This window comes from Erpetoichthys calabaricus, chromosome 2 (assembly GCF_900747795.2).
Source record: "Erpetoichthys calabaricus chromosome 2, fErpCal1.3, whole genome shotgun sequence".
Classification (NCBI taxonomy): Eukaryota; Metazoa; Chordata; class Cladistia; order Polypteriformes; family Polypteridae; genus Erpetoichthys; species Erpetoichthys calabaricus.
Genome location: NC_041395.2, coordinates 46,814,321 through 46,834,742, shown reverse-complemented (window position 1 = coordinate 46,834,742; position 20,422 = coordinate 46,814,321). Strand labels below are relative to the sequence as shown.

Genomic DNA, 20,422 nt, shown 5'->3' with positions numbered 1-20,422 from the left:
ACAATATATAAAATCCAACATTTGTCTGTCTGTCCGCTTTTACAAGAGAACTACAGTAATTAACGGATTTAGATCGGGTTTTTTTCTATAATTTGCTTGAACATTCCGGTTGATTTAGCAACTTCTCTCATTGTATTAAGTATCATAGTTTGCTTGCGGTACCAATTTACAGTATTTGCTTGAATCCGAGAGAGTGGCTGCGGGCTGAGGGGGAGGCGGGACCTCAGGAGTAGGGAGCTGGGCGAGGCCACCCTCATTCATGTACCAGCCTCTGTTCGAGTCGCTCTACCTCTCGCCATGGGTTGGAGTGTACCTTGCCTCCGCTTAGCTAGCGATACCTGTTTGTTCAGCAGACATTATCACCTACAGATAGTTAAGGAGTAATGTTTGACGATTTTGAGAGAGAGATCAGAGCTCCATGTGTTTTAGAGGGTAGCTGCTGATTGACAGAGATATCATGGCCACTGTGTTTTTCTCCCCACGTGGGGGATGCTCTCTCGTCAGAGCTGAACACAATCCAACATCTAACATTGGAGCGTACCTACTTTCCACTTTTTTAAATTGTTTTTTAAAGTTTGTCCTGTTTCACTACTATGTGGGCAGAGCCATATGGAACAGCTAGTAAACAATAAACTGGACTGCTCTGACAACACAGTGGCACTGTATAAGAAGGGCCAGAGTAGACTGGACTTGCTAAGGAGACTCAGGTCTTTTGATGTGTGAAGCAAGCAGCTGTGTTGCTTTACTCTACAGTCTCCTGGGGAAGCAACCTGAGCACAAAAGAAGCACAATGCCTGAACAAACTTATGAAGAAAGCCTGCTCCGTCACAGGACAAGCCCTGGACACAGTTGAAGCTGTTGTGGAAAAGAAGATGATAGCAAAATTGGATGCCATTATCAAAAATCCTCTCTATCCCCTCCAGGAGGTGCTGTCTTGGAGTACTTTTAGCCCCAGACTCATTCCAGCAAATGGAGGGCTGCCCATCTCCATTGAAAACACATTGAGGGTATCAGAGTTTCAAATGGAGGGGGGAGGCTTGTTCTACCTGCCAGGAGCTACACATATAAGTCTGAACTGAGATTTGATACCATCCAGAGGTGGTATCACCAGATGCCATTGATCAGCAGATCTGAGTGGTTGAGAAGGAACACAGGACCTCACAATTGTCTCCATATATATATAAGTGCAGACCCATGGACTACTCTGTAGATAAGCATCATGATTTTTAACTTAATTCGGCTCCTACAGGAAGACAGTATAGTGATCTGAAGAGAGGAGGGCCATGTGCCTGCCTTGGATGGTTGAACACCAGATGTGCCACTGTAATCATGCAGATCGGCCCCACACTTCAGGGTCATTCTGGTGAGCCACTTGAACCCACTACCACTGATAACTTACTCGAGGATGAGCCAGTGGGAGAGGACACTCACACACAAAGTAAGGGGTAGGTGCATTAAGGTGCCAAGTGCTTTTATTAAAAAACAGTCCAAATCGAAGTGCAGTCAAATCAAATCATGCGTGAGTCTTCCCTTTATAATCACAGACCCCAGTGCTTCCCTTAAAAGCAGACATCTCTCCAGCTTATCCTTTTCATAGCATGGAGAGATCTCAACCAACAGGCGCAGACACCCTTCAGTCCTGCTCAGGTCCCCGCTGCCCATCCTATGGCGATCCATGGGGTATCACTGAGCCTCCACCCCTTTGACTTCTGCTGCCTTCCTGGACTGACACAGAGAGCCTTCTGGTGTATTGTGTTTGCTCCTGCTCCCCGGCAGCCCAGCAGGAGCAACCCTCAGAGCTCTTGAGCGCTGGCCGCATGCTCCTATCCCTGGGGCTCCATTCCTGTGTGTCTTCTTCCTTTTCATCGCACTGGTGCCCTCCTTCTCTCTCCTTTTTGTTAAACTCTGTCATTTTTCCATTCATTTTGTTTTGCTTCTCCTTTCATTTTTTCCTTCCTTCTGTTTTCTCCTCCTCCTTTTCTCATGCTGGCTTATCCTTATATGATTCTGTGGGCACCAAGTCTCAATCATGCACTGCAGGAAGCCGGTGAGGCAATTGAGACAAACCGTACCCTCAAGTGCAGGTGCCTCTCACCGCAATTACCTCACCAACCTCCCACAGCTGTGAGAGTGCACACACCCACGGAGATCGATCTGTAGATTCAATTAATTATGTATTAAAACAGGCTCCTGACTGTTAAGACACGGACCCGCTATACCACAGCCACTACATTTTGAATGATCTGCAGCGGCTGGGTGGCACATGCTGGTGCTGCTGCCAGCAGAGAGTTGCAGTAGTTCAGCTGTGACAAGAGCAGAACCTGGACCAGGAGGTGTGCTGCATATTCTGTCAGATATGATTTGATCTTGAAGATATTGCACAGAGTGAATCTGCAAGAATGAGAGACCATAGCAACATGGTCATGGAAGGAGAGCTAGTCATTGATCACCACCCCAACATGCTAGTGATGATAAACCAAGCTGAACAGAGAGGGGTTGCTACACAGATGGACAAGCTGGAATAACAAGAAGGTCCATCCTTTCCAGGTTGCGCTGGAGATGGTGTTCCTTCACACAGGTTGACCTGCAGAGATTCAAGCTGATACCGTGTGGTCCTCTGGAGGGAATGACTGGTATAATAAGGTCGAATATTCTGAATCAGATACTGACTCATTTAATTGAACTGCATAATCTGCTCTAATTGTGGCTCCAGTCATGTAGAGTAGCTGAGTTTGGTCTATGAATGAGGGACTGTCTTTAACTCAAACCAGGGGTGCAAGTGTGCGTCCATATCTCTGTTTGTGTCTGCATCAAGCTGGTCACTGAATCCCCACCAAAGGATGCAATGTGTTTCTCCTACTTAAGAGTGCTGCTGCCCTTTTTGTGCACTGCTTAGTGTCAGATTTAGTAAACTAGAATACGGCTATGAAGACAAAACAGGAGCATTGGGGGGAACTATGAGGGTGTTCCATAAAAAGGAATCTGTGGTAGTCTTGAAATGACAAGGGACAAATGATTCTCAAACACTGAGAGGGGAATACGAAAGGTGTCAGGTGAGGAGCAACATCTACCTGATGGGGTTGGAAATGTCTGAGGGCGAGAAGAGACAGATAAGCCCCTGTGCTAAAATGGACACCGTGCATGATGATGCCATGTCATAGGATAATCAGGTGTTATAGTTACACCCACTGTTTCCCAATTAAATTCTTCTTTGATGGTGGTGGGAAATATTGCAGTTTGGTATAAAGGTAATAACTCAAACTGTTTAGGTACATTTTAACGCAGTGCGCCTGTGGAAACTGAGAATAAGAAAGTGCTCATAATTGGCGATTCCATAGTACGAAATGTTAGCTATGTTAAACCAGCAGTTAATGTTAAATGCCTCTCAGGGGCCAAGATTTCTGACATAGAAGCCGCATTGGACCATGTCGCCGACTATCTACCTTATTGCTGCATGTCGGCACTAATGATATTTATTTACAGCAATCTGGGGTATTAAAGAGGAACTTCATCTCTCTATGCACCAAAGCTAAAAGAAAATGTCAGAATTTAGTTGTATCTGGCCCCTTACCAAGATTACATAGAAGGGATGTGATTTATAGCAGATTGCATTCCCTTCACTGCTGGCTAGAAACCAGGTATGCAAATAAAAGCATAATGTTTGTGAACAATTGGGATGACTTTTGGGAAAGGCCTGGATTTTTCAAAAGAGGGTCTTCATCCTAACTGGAGGGGATCTTATGTATTATCCCAAAATATGGAAGCAAAACTGCCTGGCTATCTGATTAGAGCACCATCCAGGCCACAGTCATATGATATTAAATCACAGGCTGTTGTTTATCCCACCTGTTACTATCCTGAAGCTGTTACCCATAATCCCTGTTGTGGGGCATCCAGTAAATTTAGTAAACTTAAATTACTTGATAACCAAAAAATAAGGTGTATAATTAGACCAAGGGATAAAACCAGACCCTCCACCAGGGGCATCTGTAATAGAAATTTACTTCAAATTAAAACACAAAATATATCACCAGTTCACAAAGAAGCATGCAGTTTTAAATGCTGCTTATTGAACGTTCGCTCTCTTGGCAGTAAAGCTGTTTTAGTAAATGATATTATATTAAGTACAAAATCTGATCTGTGTCTTCACACTGCAACCTGACTTAGTAAATGTGACACTGTCCCCCTAGCTGAGGCGTCACCAGATGGATACTCGTTCCTTCATAAGTCTAGAGATTCTGGTCGAGGAGGAGGCCTTGGACTAATTCATTGTAACAAAATGCAAATCACGTCTAAAAATGTAGGCGACTTTACATCCTTTGAGGCATTCATTTTAAATGTTAAAACAGATTCCAACACAATTATAGTGCTAGTCTACAGACCACCAGGCCTATATTCATTGTTCGTGACTGAATTTAGCAACCTTCTATCTGATTTGGCTATAAATTATGATCGCGTAGTACTGATGGGGGATTTTAATGTACACATTGATGTGGAAACTGACACTTTTAGCAAATGTTTTACTTATTTGTTAAATTCAGTAAGATTTTGTCAGATTGTCAAAGGTCCAACTCATAATCATAACTACACATTAGATGAAATTATAACTTACAAAGTTGAAATTCAAAATTTAAATATTACTCCATTAAATGAAAATATTGCCAATCACTACTTAATTACATTTGATTTAGTCCTTCCCTTGCCAATGCACTCACAGATTAAAACAAAGACAGTGAGACATCTAGATTGTAATTCTGCTTCAAAATGTATAGATACTTTGAGTAATTCGAGTGTAATTGTGGAAAACAATTTAGATCAGTTAACATCACATTATAATGTGACCTTGAGAGATGCTCTGGACGCAGTGGCTCCCCTTAAAACAAAAGTGATCAAAGCACATAGAAACTCTCCCTGGTTTAATGAAAACACTCGAGCTCTTAAATTAGAGTGTCAAAAACTGGAGCGCAGATGGAGAACAACAAAGCTACATGTCTTTCAAATCGCATGTACAGAGAGTGTTAAAAAATATAAAAAAGCTCTCTTTAAAGCTTGCTCAGAATACTATTATACAATAATAGATTACAATAATAAAAATCCTTGGGTACTGTTTAGAACAGTTGCTAAATTAACAAATGGGAATTACATGTCTTTCAAATCGCATGTACAGAGAGTGTTAAAAAATATAAAAAAGCTCTCTTTAAAGCTTGCTCAGAATACTATTATACAATAATAGATTACAATAATAAAAATCCTTGGGTACTGTTTAGAACAGTTGCTAAATTAACAAATGGGAATTCAGATCTACAGTGCAAAATACCAACAGATATTAGCAGTACAGACTTCTTCAAGGAGAAAATTAAAAATATAAGATCCCAGATCTCAGCATCACAGTACAAACTGCATACTAGCCTGGCAGACCCTGCCTCACATTGTATTCAGCACTTTAGTCATTTTAATCCTGTAACTGCGCAGGAAGTCTTAACTGTAATTTCTAAAATGAAACCCACTACTTGTTCCCTAGATCCAGTGCCAACAAAACTAGTAAAAAGTGCAATGGATGTCCTTGCAGCGCCTATTCTAAACATTATCAGTAGTTCATTATTGCATGGTACAGTACCTGATGCACTAAAAGTGTCAGTCATTAAACCATTACTTAAAAAGTCAGACCTAAACCCACACATACTAAACAATTATAGGCCTACAGTATTTCAAATTTACCCTTTCTCTCTAAAATACTAGAAAAAGTAGTCGCCAATCAGCTTCAGTCAACACCTTACGCATTACAATTTATTTGAGAAATTCTAGTCTGGTTTCCGCACTGGTCAGAGTACAGAAACAGCACTAACGCAGGTTGTAAACGACATTCTGATATCCTCTGATGAAGGAAACTCCACTGTAATGATGTTCTTAGACTTTAGCGCAGCATTTGACACCATTGACCATTCTATTTTACTGCACAGGCTATAAAATGATGTTGGCCTTACAGGCACCGTGCTCGCTTGGTTTAGTTCTTAATTATCAAATCGATTCCAATATGTAAAGAAATGTGTTACAGAGCCCCTAAACTGTAGAATGGTCTGCCTGCTACTATAAGAGATGCCCCTTCAGTCTCAGCTTTTAAATCTCGGCTGAAGACTCACTACTTCAATTTAGCACACCCTGACTAGAGCTGCTGATTAACTGTACAGACTGCATCTCTGTTGTTAGTCATTAGCACTAAAACATAGAGTAACATGATAGAATATGTGAGGGTTAGCAACAAATCGTAACTGTTTCTCTTCTTGGTACTCAAATGTGGCACTTGGTGCCACAGCCCACCTGCCAAGTTGTTCTACCTGCCTAAGGTAAAGTCATCTCTGATGGAGGATCACAGGAATTGTCAGGTAGAGGGGTCCTTTCATCAGATTGGCTTGCCCAGCGCTGTCTCAGCTGTGGAATGGCCAATAGGGGGAGGCAGCTTGATGGCTGAGGTCCCCAGGACTCTAAACAAATCCAAATTATATTATGTGATATCATCTACTATTAAATTCTGTATAGTATTGTATTGTATTGACCCCCTTCTTTTTGACACTCACTGCACACCCAATCTACTTGGAAAGGGGTCTCTTTTTGAACTGCCTTTCCCAAGGTTTCTTCCATTTTTTTCCCCTTCATGGGTTTTTCTGGGAGTTGTTTCTTGTCTTCTTAGAGAGTCATGGCTGTGGAGCTGTCAAGAGGCAGGGCCTGTTAAAGCCCATTGCGGCACTTCTTGTGTGATTTTGGGCTATACAAAAATAAACTGTATTGTATTGTATATCCGGCTTCACTCGTTTTCCCCATTAACCTCACCACGTCAATCCCTCTTTTCCTTAATCCTTTTAAACACCCCCCCCCCCCCCCCCCATAGAGATATTTGAGAAGGTTTGAAATAATCTGTGGTAATCTGCTTTATTTGATTGCAGCTTCCCTCTAAGGAAAGTCTGATGGAAAGGAATAAAAGAGGACATTCGAGTTGGGAGAGGGGCAATGAAGAAGCAACTCGAAAAGTAAAAGGTGCAGTTTGTTGGCAGGGGTAAACTCAAAGATGGACGAGTTATGGAAAGACAGCCAGCCAGCCAACCATCCATTCATTACTGAAGCGGCCACGTCCAGTGCACGGTTGAAGAGCACAGACGGACAGGCTATGAAAATAACCGGTCGCCATCTCTTCATTTGTATTTTTGTAAGAAAGACATCGCAATTTGATGCAAAAGCCGTCATTCCATTCTCTGTGTAGGATTCGCATACAGCTTTCCTATCTCATGTAAACCCAATCAAATTGAAACATTGGCCATTTTGGTTGACTGCTTATCGTGGATTAATAACTGGCTTTTTGTAATAACTACTTGCAGTTGAACTCGGGGAAGACTGAGGTTGTAATTGGTGCTCCCCCAGGCCTTCACTCTGAGATTTGTCTCAAGATGGCTACTGTCTCTCCAATCGCCAAGTCGAACTTATGCAATCTGGGGGGCATTTACGATCAGTCTTTAAGCTTAGATTCACATGTAAGGTCTCTTAGCCACTCTTGTTTCTTTCATTTACTAAACCTCTTTAAATTGAGCTCTGTAGTTTCAAGACCAGAATTGGAGATGCTTCTGTAATCAGAATATAGGTTTAATATGTCACTGTGCTCTGTGCAAATATTTTAAATCTGCTTTTCTTTTCTTCTCACATGTACAGCTAACACAAAACCAGATTTAGTACAGGGGCCCAGCATTTAGAACTGCTAGGGAAGCATTTTAAGACAAGACAAGTTAAGGACAACTGCAAAATGGGCATTGTACTATTTCTGTGTGTCAAAGTCAGCATGAAACTGTAACCTCTTTGCCTTGTTTGGAATGGCATGATTCACCTAAGTGGGGGCCTGCACATGAAGAAAGAGTATAAAGCCTTGGAAAATTGCCTGGCGCACCTTTGAAGCTGATGGATGAATGGGAGATACCGCCATCCAATTCTGAAAATCCTTCCAGCGCAGCAACAAAAATGGCAGACTCTACACATTGGGCCCCCAATACCTGAAAGGTCTTGTCATGTCTTCCTCATCTGTTATGCCACGTAAACCATCATTAAAGAAAGCTAAGTTATTTCTCCTACGTGATTCCTTACCGCTGTATCATTAAGGGAGCGGTATCGCCTTTTAATATCATATCTATATAATTTTGGGTTATGTAACATGCCGCAATTACAAAAGAACTTATTCCAACCAGGGAGTTAGCGCCCCCTGCTGGATTCAGCTTGTACCTGCTTTAATCTCCTCTTGTCTTGACGATTGTAATGCCCTGCATACTCGCCTGAAGAAATCCTGCCTTTCTCAGCTACAGTTAGTCCAAAATGCAGCTGCCAGGCTTTTAACTCGATCTCGCTGGAGGGCGCATATCACACCCATTTTAGATAGATAGATAGATAGATAGATAGATAGATAGATAGATAGATAGATAGATAGATAGATAGATAGATAGATAGATAGATAGATAGATAGATAGATAGATAGATAGATAGATAGATAGATAATACTTTATTAATCCCAAGGGGAAATTCACATTTTTTTATGCATTGCACTGGCTTCCCGTTTATTAAAGAATTTGTTTTCAAATTTTGGTGCTTACCTACTGTATAGAGCTCTCTGCGGACAAGTATGTCACTGGCCTCCTGCTCCGCCATACGGGCACTTAGGTCTGGGCACAGGGCCTCTTAGTCATCCCTTGTACCCGAATCACGATACATGGGGATTGCACAAGGATTTGGAATGGTCTTCTGCTAGCGCTGCACACGGCTCAGTCAGTTGAATCTTTTAGAAAGCAACTTAAGACATTTTCGTTTAAGCAGGCTTTTGCACTCAGTTGAGTAGTCGCTGCTTGGACTGTTTGTTTATTTTTAGTTTGTTCTTATTCTTCTCTTTACCTTTCTCGTTTTTTATATTTGGATGGCACTTTTATGTGTTTTTCTTGTTGTACAGAGCTTTGTGATGTCATGTCTGTGAAGGGCGCTTTATAAATAAATTTTACTTGCTTACTTACTTACCTGAATGAGTCACTTAACCGGCCTGTGGTCCAAGTCTACAACTGAACCGTGTAAGGAATTGTAACACAGTGCTCTGCTTGTAAAATGCCCTGGAGGGGTTTTCGATCCAGAAAGTCACTACAGGGGGTCCTCGGGTTATGACACAGTTCCGTCCCTATGACAGTGATGTAACCCGACTTTTGGTGTAAGTCGAAACACACCCTATAAGTCATTTGCCTATCCTAACGCATTTGCAAAATCATAATCTAGAACATAAAAAGCCACAGAAAAAGGAAAAGGACATAAATACACTGTACTGTACACTGTACTGTAGTAAGAGAAAAAAATGACAAAAAATGAGTGTAAAAAAAATTCCTTACCTTAATTCCTACTGATCTCTTTACAATGTCTAATTTCACTTCCATCATGATGGCTTTCCTCTTCTTCGAAGCACTACCATCTGAAGACTCTGACTTTTGTTTAGGAGCCATGATAAGGGCCACAAAGTCGCCAAACAAAGCAACACAAATGGAACATACTCTCCACACACAACCCATCGAATTCACCCACATAGTCTGTAAGTACGACGCCAACGGCGTAAGCCAAAACACTCATCTCAATTTTTTTAAGTTTTTATGGCAGTGAGTGTTGTGAACTCGAAACGTCATATATCGAGACGTTGCAACCCGAGGATCCCTTGTATATACAGGTGCTGGTCATAAAATTAGAATATCATGACAAAGTTGATTTATTTCAGTAATTCCATTCTAAAAGTGAAACTTGTATATTAGATTCATTCATTACACACAGACTGAAGTATTTCAAATGTTTATTTCTTTTAATGTTGATGATTATAACTGACAACTAATGAAAGTCCCAAATTCAGTGGTGACCAAACAAAATCTTTAATCTTGTGTTTTCATGAGGGAGCTGCAAAGGGCAGACGTCTCCTAAGAATGGATTTAGGCCTGTCTTTGATGACTTTCACTCATAGCCTTCATTTATATAATCTTAGCAAATCAGGGGCATTCAGTGACCGAATGTGACACACCCAATGTCTGTGACAGGTTTGATTTCGTCTTTAGTCAGACGGGTGGGCTCTGTATTCATGACAGCTGGCAGCCAATAAATGCTCATCCAGACCTCCAATGCTCAGAATGTAGCAATGAGGAATAAGGGGCATGGGGACTTTGGACCTCCTAAACAGAAAAGAAGCTCATCTGTCTCATGTCTTGTGTTTTATGTACCGCAATGAAATGGAAAAAAAGAAACAAAGGGCAGAGAGCTCATTATACCTGTTACAGTTAGGTCTATAAATATTTGGGCAGAGACAACTTTTTTCTAATTTTGGTTCTGTACATTACCACAATGAATTTTAAATGAAACAATTCAGATGCAGTTGAAGTGCAGACTTTCAGCTTTAATTCAGTGGGGTGAACAAAACGATTGCATAAAAATGTGAGGCAACTAAAGCATTTTTTAACACAACCTGTCTAATTGTGTTATGATGCATATTGCATATTTTCTGTTAATCCAATAAACTTAATGTCACTGTTGAAATACTACTGTTTCCATAAGGCATGTCATATATTAAAGCTCAGCCAATGATAAACAAAAATCCAAAGAATTAAGAGGGGTTCCCAAACTTTTTCATATGACTGTAATTTCAGAAATGGTATTTTTGGACTAAAACGTTGAGATTAATCAAAATCTCATCATCAAATTTTTGAACATTTATAATACTTTCCCTATCCTTCGTATACGAGAAAGTAAAAATGGGGGATAAAGTGAGAGCAGGGTTCCCGGGGGGCTGTGTTCTGATAGAAACTGCAGAGAGAATCACCTTGGGGGGTTTGTGGAACTAAAGCTGTAGTGAAGTTTAAAAGGCCAGCGATGGCAGGAATGCAGTCAACATGGAGTTAATGAGGAAGGCGAGGAGTTTATGTTGAAGCTGTTCACGTCAGGTTGCGACCAACTGCAGCCACTCTTTCAGGGGCACCAACAGTTTTTGTTTATGCTCTTCTGTTTTTTTGGTAATATAAGCACTGTTTTTTGCTCTTTTTGGTATACTGTACACATATATATTGTGTGATGAGTCAACTAGGCCAAAAGAGGACTTCAAAAATGCCGGACTCATCCTTTAAGGAAATCAGAAGACAAGTGAGCCATTAAAGGGGTTGGCGTCTCATTGATGGAGATAAGATGGGCGAACTAAAAGAAATGAATTAGCATTACGCTGAGTGACCAAACCGTGAAGAGAGTGGTCTGTCCAGGGCAAATGGAGCCTACTGGGGACACTAAGGCTACATCCATAGCACTCTGTTTTCACTTTAAAACAGTGACTTTAAACGGAAATGATGACCATCCACACTCGCGTCCGTCTCCACATCTTTCATGAAGTATCTCCATCCACACTGAAATGACCACAAAGGCTTATGATGTAGACATTTGTCTACACTGGGCGTTCATGCATCACCAGAAAAATCCTTGAAGAAATGATAAACACAGCCAGACAGAGGATTTATCTCAAAACTGTAGTGACTGGTAAATTATTTGACTTTTAAGCATGTATGCAGCATTCAAACTGTACAAAACACAATTTAGATGCATACAGGTAAGAAACACAATAAGAACCATTGTAAGCAAGTCTTCTATGTCCTCAGTGTTGGAATATGTTTTTCTTCCATGAAGGGTGACTATTCAGTGAATGAGATGTTGTAATAAGAACAGTCCAGTCAGGGAAGGACTACGTAATCAGCACAAACAAATCAGAGCGCGATTAGGGTCTGCGTGTTCAGAAGTTTACATTTTTATCTGTCCATATTGCTGGTGTTTATACAAGTATACGTCTCTGGAGAGCATTTTCAAAAGTCTCCATTTTCCATGGGGTAGTGTAGTTAGGATATAGCGGGTTGGATAATGAATGGAAGGATAGTGTGGATGAAAGGCAATAATGGGAGACTAATGTCTGCATTTTTAAATGACAGTATAGTAGTGCAGCTGTAGCCTAACTAGCAGACATTACATGAAATAAGAGGGGCTGTTTGTGGTGGCACTGCTGCCTCACAACTCCAGGGACCTCAGTTCCAATTCCAGGAGGGGCGCTGCCCATGTATAGGGTGCCCTTTCTTCCTGTGTCTGCGTGGGCTTCGCTCTCAAATCTCAGTCTTAGGGGTCTCCCATGCGTCTATGAGATTTGTTTTTCTTCTGGAAACACTCACACATCCTAAAGACCTGCATGTTATTCTTAAACCTAACCTGCCCTTCTGTGAGGTACCTGTGAATGTCCACTACAACAGACTGGCGCCTCACCCACTCTCTAGAATACAGACTTGTGTCCGAACAGTAAAAAACATACAGAATGAATTCATTTAATACGGAGACAAAAAGTCATTTTCCAAACAACCATTGGCAAAGCATGAGTGGGCACAAGGACACGCGTGCCGTCATCTTCAGCCCCAGATCACCTTTCATGCCTGCCATACAGCAGTGACATCTGCTAGGCAGGAGGCACAAATTGCATGGAGAAGCTCAAGCTGACAGACATTACTCAGGCATCTGGACAAAGTGCTGGAAAAAGTTCCGTTTGTTAAGCTGCAATGTGCCTCTTGTTCTTCTGCTTGTTTGTGTGTGCGTGGCAAGTGACCAGAAGGGGATTACCAGGACAGTGTGGAGGAGAAGAGAACAGACCTCTCAGGCCAGCAAAGCTCATCGGTCCGATTCACCTTAATTCTGCACATGTTAATGACTGACTTGGGAATATATGCAGGGTGAGTCAAAATTATGTTAACATTTAAATGATGGAAACAATTTATTCACAAAACTGTGCAAGATGATTTACAGGAACGTCTCAACCTGTTCACCATCATGTTCAGCACATGTATCATATATGGCACATAAATTGACCACAAAAATTGTATAAAAGTACATAGCAGTACCATTACTGTTAGCATAATTTTGACTCACACTATATATATATATATATATATATATATATATATATATATATATATATATATATATATATATATTGTTATGGATGGATACAGGGAAAAGGTGGAATGGACCCTGTTTTGTTACCAGCATAAAGGATGATCAGAAATGGAGGTGGCATTCCCTATCCTGGCCAGGAGGCAGGGATGGAGGGGCAAGCTGGTGGCATCCCAACAGTATTTGATGGAAATCCCCTCCCGTGGAGCATGGAGAGCACCATAGTGGAGAAGTGACCTGGATGGAGGAGCATCCTGACCAGGATGGTTAGCAGTCTCTTACCTGGTCGGGAGAACAGAACAAATGATGGACACTGGGAGACTTAATAATAATAATAATTCATTATATTTATATAGCGCTTTTCTCAGTACTCAAAGCGCTATCCACACAGGGAGGAACCGGGAAGCAAACCCACAATCTTCCACAGTCTCCTTACTGCAAAGCAGCAGCACTACCACTGCGCCACCATGCTGAGCTCGTGCCCCATACAATGGGTGCCAGCATCCCTTGAGGATAGCCCCTGTTTGAGCCCCCACTTGCCCCCATAGGGCTGGCCTGTTGGTTTCCATGGGTGCAGCCATATAGCGTGGGCCAGAGAACAAGAAGAAAAAGAGTGAGGGCTGTGAAGTGTACGTGGTGACACGGCTTGATCATAATACTAGTTAACACTCGGACCTCTGGTGCTCAAAGAAGTGCCCATCACAGCACACAGACCCCCAGGACACTCTGCCGAGGTTATGCAATGTCCTCCACTGCAGGCTAGTGTCTCCATGGCTCTTTCCCTGCGCTTGGCCATCCGCTCTTTTCAGAGTGCTGTGACAAGTTCACACAGGTAGCCACAAATACAGACTTTACAAATGGCTACTAATTAACAAAGCTAGTACACACAAAGACAATGATGTGTTTAAACTGACAGGAAACAAGGTAGTTGGGAGCTGATTAACGTAAATGGAGCCCGGCACTCTCTGTGCAGTAATTAATTGTTAGACTACGGCTAAGGCAGGCCTGGCTGATCTAAAGATGAAGCTCAAATGCATTGACGGTCTGGGAGAGAGAAGCCATTCCTGAGCTGGTATGCCAAGGTCTCTTTGTCATTCTTAATTTAGTTGTACGACTTACCTCTACAGCCGAGCTCGTGCCCCCGCGTGTGCCCCCTTCCGCCTCTGCTGCCTTCTGTCGGAGGACGTTTGGTTCGCTCTGTCAGCTGTGCGCCTCTCAGGTAAATCCGGGGGCTTTCATTAGAATTGTAATCACGCAGAGACTCTCGGACACCCCCGTCGTGAGAAACAGATGAACATCAGAATTTAGGGAGGTCTGAAAGAGGACGCGCAAGCTTTGATTTAATTCTTAGACTAAAACGTGTCACATGTCACACATCCTCCGGCATTTCAGGTTTCACCCTAGCGGACCCCTTTTTAAAAATGAAGCTCCGAGGTCACCGGTCCGTCTCTGCGAATCTAAGCAGGTCATCCAACCCGCTATATCCTAACCACAGGGTCACGGGGGTCTGCTGGAGCCAATCCCAGCCAGCACAGGGCGCAAGGCAGGAAACAAACCCTGGGCAGGACGCCAGCCCACCGCAGGGCGCACACACACACGCACACCAGGCACACACTAGGGACAATTTAGAATCGCCAATGCACCTAACCTTTGGACTGTGGGAGGAAACCGGAGTACCCGGAGGAAACCCACGCACACACGGGGTGAACATGCAAACTCCACGCAGGGAGGACCCGGGAAGCGAACTCGGGTCTCCTAACTGCGAGGCAGCAGCGCTACCACTGAGCCACCGTGCTGCCTAAGCAGGTCATTTAACTGTAAAAAGGATGCAAACACCGGAAAGGCGCTATATGAAGACTTTTCTTTTAGTTTAACTTTTTTTTTTTTACCCCGCACTTCGACTCCACAAACTAACCCATAGAAAACGCAGCGACTTTGGGAGAAAGCCCCTTATGGTGGGAGTTCGCCATTCTTTGTTTAGTTTTCTGCAGTGAAAGCTCTTGAGGTTAACGATCTCTACTGATAATACCACTCCTGGATTTTCGGGTGGGCTGTTTAGACACCCCGATCGGGTGGGGTGTGCACGGTCCTTCCATCCGCTGACAATGAGACTGTTAAATGGACAATGTGGGATGAGCGAGTGTGGTGGTCTTAATGTCATGAACTGGTATCCCCTCTAGAACGGGTCGTTGAATTGCGATGCCTTCTAACAACCCCAAATGCTTTTCCTCCATAATAAAGAACTGAAAAGGCTTTTAAAAAAGAATGGAGGATCCTCTTGTATAAAGTAAGGGCAGGCATCACATTGCAGTGGATTGCCGACATGGGCGATCTGGATTTCATTAAGGATCCAACGGAGATTATCCACTCTTACTGTCATCGGCTTTAATGACCTGTGACAATGCTTGTCCTTATTAAGATCGAGCGCGCACTTAAAGGGACACCCAGGGCTGCGCCGTCATTTTCTGTTTGCACTTCGACTGATGATCAATAACTTTTGAGGCGATCGGCAATAACGGACATTAACCCCTCATAGAGGGGGAGTGCGAACGAAACGGCAATGGAAGGCTGCTGTGGCTCGGAATGAGGGGCACTGCCTGCACAGTATGAATACATGGCGACATTCAGCGTGCAACATTAAACCTCGGATCATAAAACCATTATGGGTGCCTTCTAGATCATGTTTGATACCCAATATTATCTTTGTTGTTGTTTTCAGGTCGTGTGGCACAGTGGCCAATGCGTTGGACTGTAAACCACAAAGCTACCGATTCAATCCTCTATTAACTGGAAGTTTGAACCCAAGGCAAGCAGTTAATTCGCCCCTTAAAATAATACGCTGACATCGTACACTAGAGCGTCCTCAAAGGACGACACTTCCTACAGAAATGAGCCACATTAACGAGCTCTTAGCGGCACTCTGATGTACGCATGCAGGCGTTCAGGTTCAAGTCCCTCCTCCCAAGTCACCTGACCCGCTCACTGTCCTTAGAACGACTTGGGACGCGGCTTATCATGAAAGGCGCTATATAGCAGGCAGGGGCAGGTGTCATATTAGCGCGAGGAGCTAGACGAACGTGCCAACCAAGACAGCGAAATCCGGTGCCAGGGTCGGCAGGAGATGGCAGAGGAATCCGAAAGGCGAAGAAAGCGCGTCAAAGAGAAAGCTGCCAGAGAAGCGAGGACCCCCACCTCGAGTCACCAGGTGCCCCCTCACATCGCGGCTGTGCCAGCTAAACAGCGGCAGGGTACGCATACTGGCACACAATTACATAACCGTGTGGAAAACGCGCTTACAGCGGCAGGACAAACAAAAGTCCACACTTTGAGAAACTGTGGCGGGGTAGCGTAGCGGATAGCTTAGCGCAAGCAGCCTCACCGCACCGCACCGCACCGCGCTGCTCACCTTGATGTGCCGGACCGCTGCTCCCTGAATCCGAAAGGCTGGCGATGCTGGTAGGAGCGGAGTCGGGCGAGAAGAAGAAGAACAAGAAGAGCAGAGTTCGCTGTCTGCCCCCCCCACCACACACACACACACATACTCACCCTCCGCCCCCACCCCCCATTCTATCCGAGACTCTCTGCGCGCTCGTCGGCTGCTCCGATGTGCCGTCCGTCAGTGGCCGCTCGCAGAGCCGCTCTGACTGAAGACGGGAGGACCGAACCGTCATGTGAGCGGAGCCTCAACACACCAAAAAGACGAGCGTCTCCCGGGAAGAGCGCCTTCATTAATGCCATTGTCTTCATCTGTTTGTTCTGCGGCATTTTAATCAGCAACTCAAAAAAGGCTATTATGTTATGAAGTGGCGTAAATACTTAATAGAAGGCAAAAGACTAAAATCCCATCTCTTAACGCTAATCAGGACAATTCGAAGGGCTTGCATTTAAGTGGTTAAAGACGGGCAATCTTTATATATTATTCAAGCAGAGCGCAGCGCATTAGACTTGTCATTGTAACTTAGAGTCAATTATGTAACACTGGAGGAAACAACAAGGCTGAAAGAGAGAACACGTTCTGCAGAAGCCCCCCTTACTCCCCTCGGCTGTAACGCGGGATTTAATGCTAAAACACCCAGCGATCCCAGTCTGGCCCGACTAAGCCGAGCCTATCAAATAATGAGGCCAGTCTGTCAGAACAATCCATGATCTGTCCATTACCGAACCTGTTTAAGCCAGTTCTGGACCACTGGGGAGTCAGAGCCTGTCCGGCATCATAGAGTGCAAAGCAGGAACTGACCTTGGATGGAATGCCAACCTGTCCATCATATGATTATTAAATGCTGAGCCCACTTTAGAGGAACTTATCACGTCAAATCTAATGTTGAAGGACCTGTCATCTTAAATAAGGCACAAGTTGATACAAGCAATGCACCACGGAACATGAACTTGGTATATAGAGGCGACCTAGCCTATAGGGTCACACATTAAATAACCTAACTTTAGGTTCTGTGACACTAAATAATGAAGTTAGTAAATCTATAAGTCAGTATATATAGTAAGACCTGTCATATTAAATAAGGCACAAGTCAACAAAGGCAATCTGCCACAGAACATGAACTTTATATATAAGAGGCAATGTAGCCTATAGGGTCACACTTTAAATAGCATAACTTTAGGTTCTGTTACACTAAACAATGAAGTTAGTATATACAGATCCTTCAGGGACTGGTCATCTAAAACAAAGCCAAGTCCAGCACAGAGCATGAATTCCGTATATAGGAGGTGATTTAGTCCATAGGGTCACACATTAAATAATAAAACTCTAAGTCAGTATATATATAGAATAATCAGGGAGCTGTCATCTTAAATAAGGTACACATCAATAAAGGCAATCCACCACAAAACATGAAATTCATATATAGGAGGTGACTTAGTCTATAGGGTCACACATTAAATAACAAAACTGCAAGTCAGCATACAGGGAGCTATCAGGAACTCTCAGGGGACTGGCACAAGAAACAATGGGTGTCTTCTTAAATACTTACTAAGATGCCTCACCTTTCAGTGGCTCTGGTCTTTGGTACGGACCTGATGTTGTCAGATAGCACCCATCCTTCTCTGTGTGTTTTGACCCCTAACCGTGACACTCTGTGGTTAGCAGGTCGGCCAAGTCACTGCCTGTCAGCTCCTGATTTCCATCCTAATACCTGCCTTTTAGTTATATAACCAACAGGAGGTTCTTTCTGCTGTCCCTAGAAACCTGCGAGCAGCCATCTTTCTTTCTTTCTTTCTTTCTTTCTTTCTTTCTTTCTTTCTTTCTTTCTTTCTTTCTTTCTTTCTTTCTTTCTTTCTTTCTTTCTTTCTTTCTTTCGTTCTTTCTTTCTTTCTTTCCCTGATATTCCCAGGGCAGTGAGTACTGACCACATCCACAGTGTAGGGGAATCTTCTACAGCTCACCTCGACAGGGAGCAGCCACGATTGCCACTCTCTGTCTTTACTCTCCTGGACCAAGCCTTAGTACTTGATGGCCTTCCTCTTGTGAGGTTCCTCCAGCGGGACATTCAGTTTGATCGGGATGACCTTCCTCAACTGCGCTGACCAAATGACAATATCAGGCCTTAGGGTTGTTTGGACAATTGGGGATGAACTGCAGTGTCCTTACCAGATCCAATCTCATCTGCTACCCTTGTGCTTTCTGGACGATGTTTCTTCTTGTGTTTCTTTTGGAAGATGGCCTCTCCCTCGCCATGATGAACTGGATAGATGGTGCTGGCGTCCCATGGATTCCTGGAGGCCTCTGTATCATCTGCTCCATGAAGTTTGCTAGAACCGTGAGCACTTTCTTGTGCTGCCATCTAAATCTCCCTTGAGTCAGGGCAGTGTTGCAACCAGCCAGGACATGGGCCAGGTTGGCCGTCTTCCTACAAAGCATACCCAGTGGATCTTGCCTAAACACCCACCTTTGCAGGTTCGCTGGTGATAAGTTCATAAGAAATCTGACAGAAGAGAGACCATTCAGTGCATCAAGCCTGTTTGTTTAGCTAATAGCTAAGCTGTCCCAATATCTCATCGAGATTCTTCTTAAAGGCTGTCAATGTTTCTGCTTCAACTACACATCTCAGTAGTTTGTTCCAGAGTCCCACAACTCTTTGCGTAAAGAAGTGCTTCCTGGCTTCAGTCCTAAATACACTTCTGGAAGCAGAGCGCACAGAAAGATGATCCAAAATAGCTCCATCCTTATCACTTCAGCTCATGAGACTTTCCTCCTCAGGAGGTCCCATTTGAGATAATTTCCCTGGAATGCCAGCTCAGCTGCTTTTGCAGTCCAGCATTCATTTTCCAGATATTGTATTTTGGCCAAGATCATTTCACTCTTGTGCCCTGCATCTGCTTTCGACCTGGTAGTTCCAAGCGCCTTGTCTTCCCATGCATGAATTCCCGGGGTTGTCCTATAACTTTAGTGCACTTTCGGCCTGTGCCACCATAGCGTTGGCTGCCCACTTGTGGCCGGTTTTGGTTGTCATGCCTGCACATCTGGCCAGATCACCACTAGAGTCTGTGAACACCATCATTACCCTGCACTTTGCCACCTCTTTCACCACAGATGAGAACAGGGGGGCTAGAGCTGACCTGATTTGATGCTGAGACCTACTGATGTCAAGCTAGGAGGAACTCCAAGCCACCTCTGAAGGTGCTTATTTAGCCATCTCTCCACACCTTCCACTATGGTCATCATCTATCATCACTAGCCACATCAATCTCGGTAGCAGTCTGTATTGGTAAAGCCAGGACCCAAAGTTGCCAGCAAGTCCTGACCTTTCACTCTTCCACAGCCATTCATCTTCTTGCTGTGGTTTCAGTCGCCATCATACCACAGCCCCCAGTCATTTGAATGGGATGACCTCACCCTGGAATTGGAGTTTGAACGTTTTGGTCACTTTACCCTTTGTTATCACCACAATCCTTGACTTCTTGTGCCTGAATGTCATTCACACTCATGATGCCAAATCTTCCAGCGTCTTTATACCCCTAAATGTATGTGCCCACCATTGACATATACTCAGAAATATACTTCATGGGGGACAAGGAATTACATGAATCCTAATTATCGTCTATGATCAATCAGTTAAAGCTGTCATGAAATACATTTGGTGGGGGTGGTTCAAGCCTCAAATCCCCCCTGACCAACTCTGCCTATGCCTACCATCTTAAATAGTTAACCTAGATTTTTGATACTTCTTATTTTTAAACAAATTGTCAGAATGCAAGATAATCAAACTCGCCTATAGGGATATAAAATGATGACTTCTTTCTATAAAGATCTGTTATCTTAAATAATTAACCAGCCTATAGAGAGCTGTCATATTAAATAATGAAGCCAAGTCTTAGAGCTATCAGCTCAAATAAATGGACCCTCTCCATATGGACCTGCTGTCTGAGAGAATAAGTGACCCAACTTAGTGACCCATCATCT

At 43.4% G+C, this 20,422-nt stretch overlaps 1 protein-coding gene across 1 annotated transcript in view; it reads right to left on the bottom strand.

Moving 5' to 3' along the window:
* Nucleotides 1–16,523, bottom strand: part of LOC114645267 (cadherin-24-like) — a 120,648-nt gene extending 104,125 nt beyond the window's left edge. Inside the window, 1 exon segment of the mRNA XM_051922486.1 lies at nt 16,415–16,523. The gene's annotated coding sequence lies outside the window, so the exon portion shown is untranslated.
* Nucleotides 16,524–20,422: the final 3,899 nt, after the last annotated feature.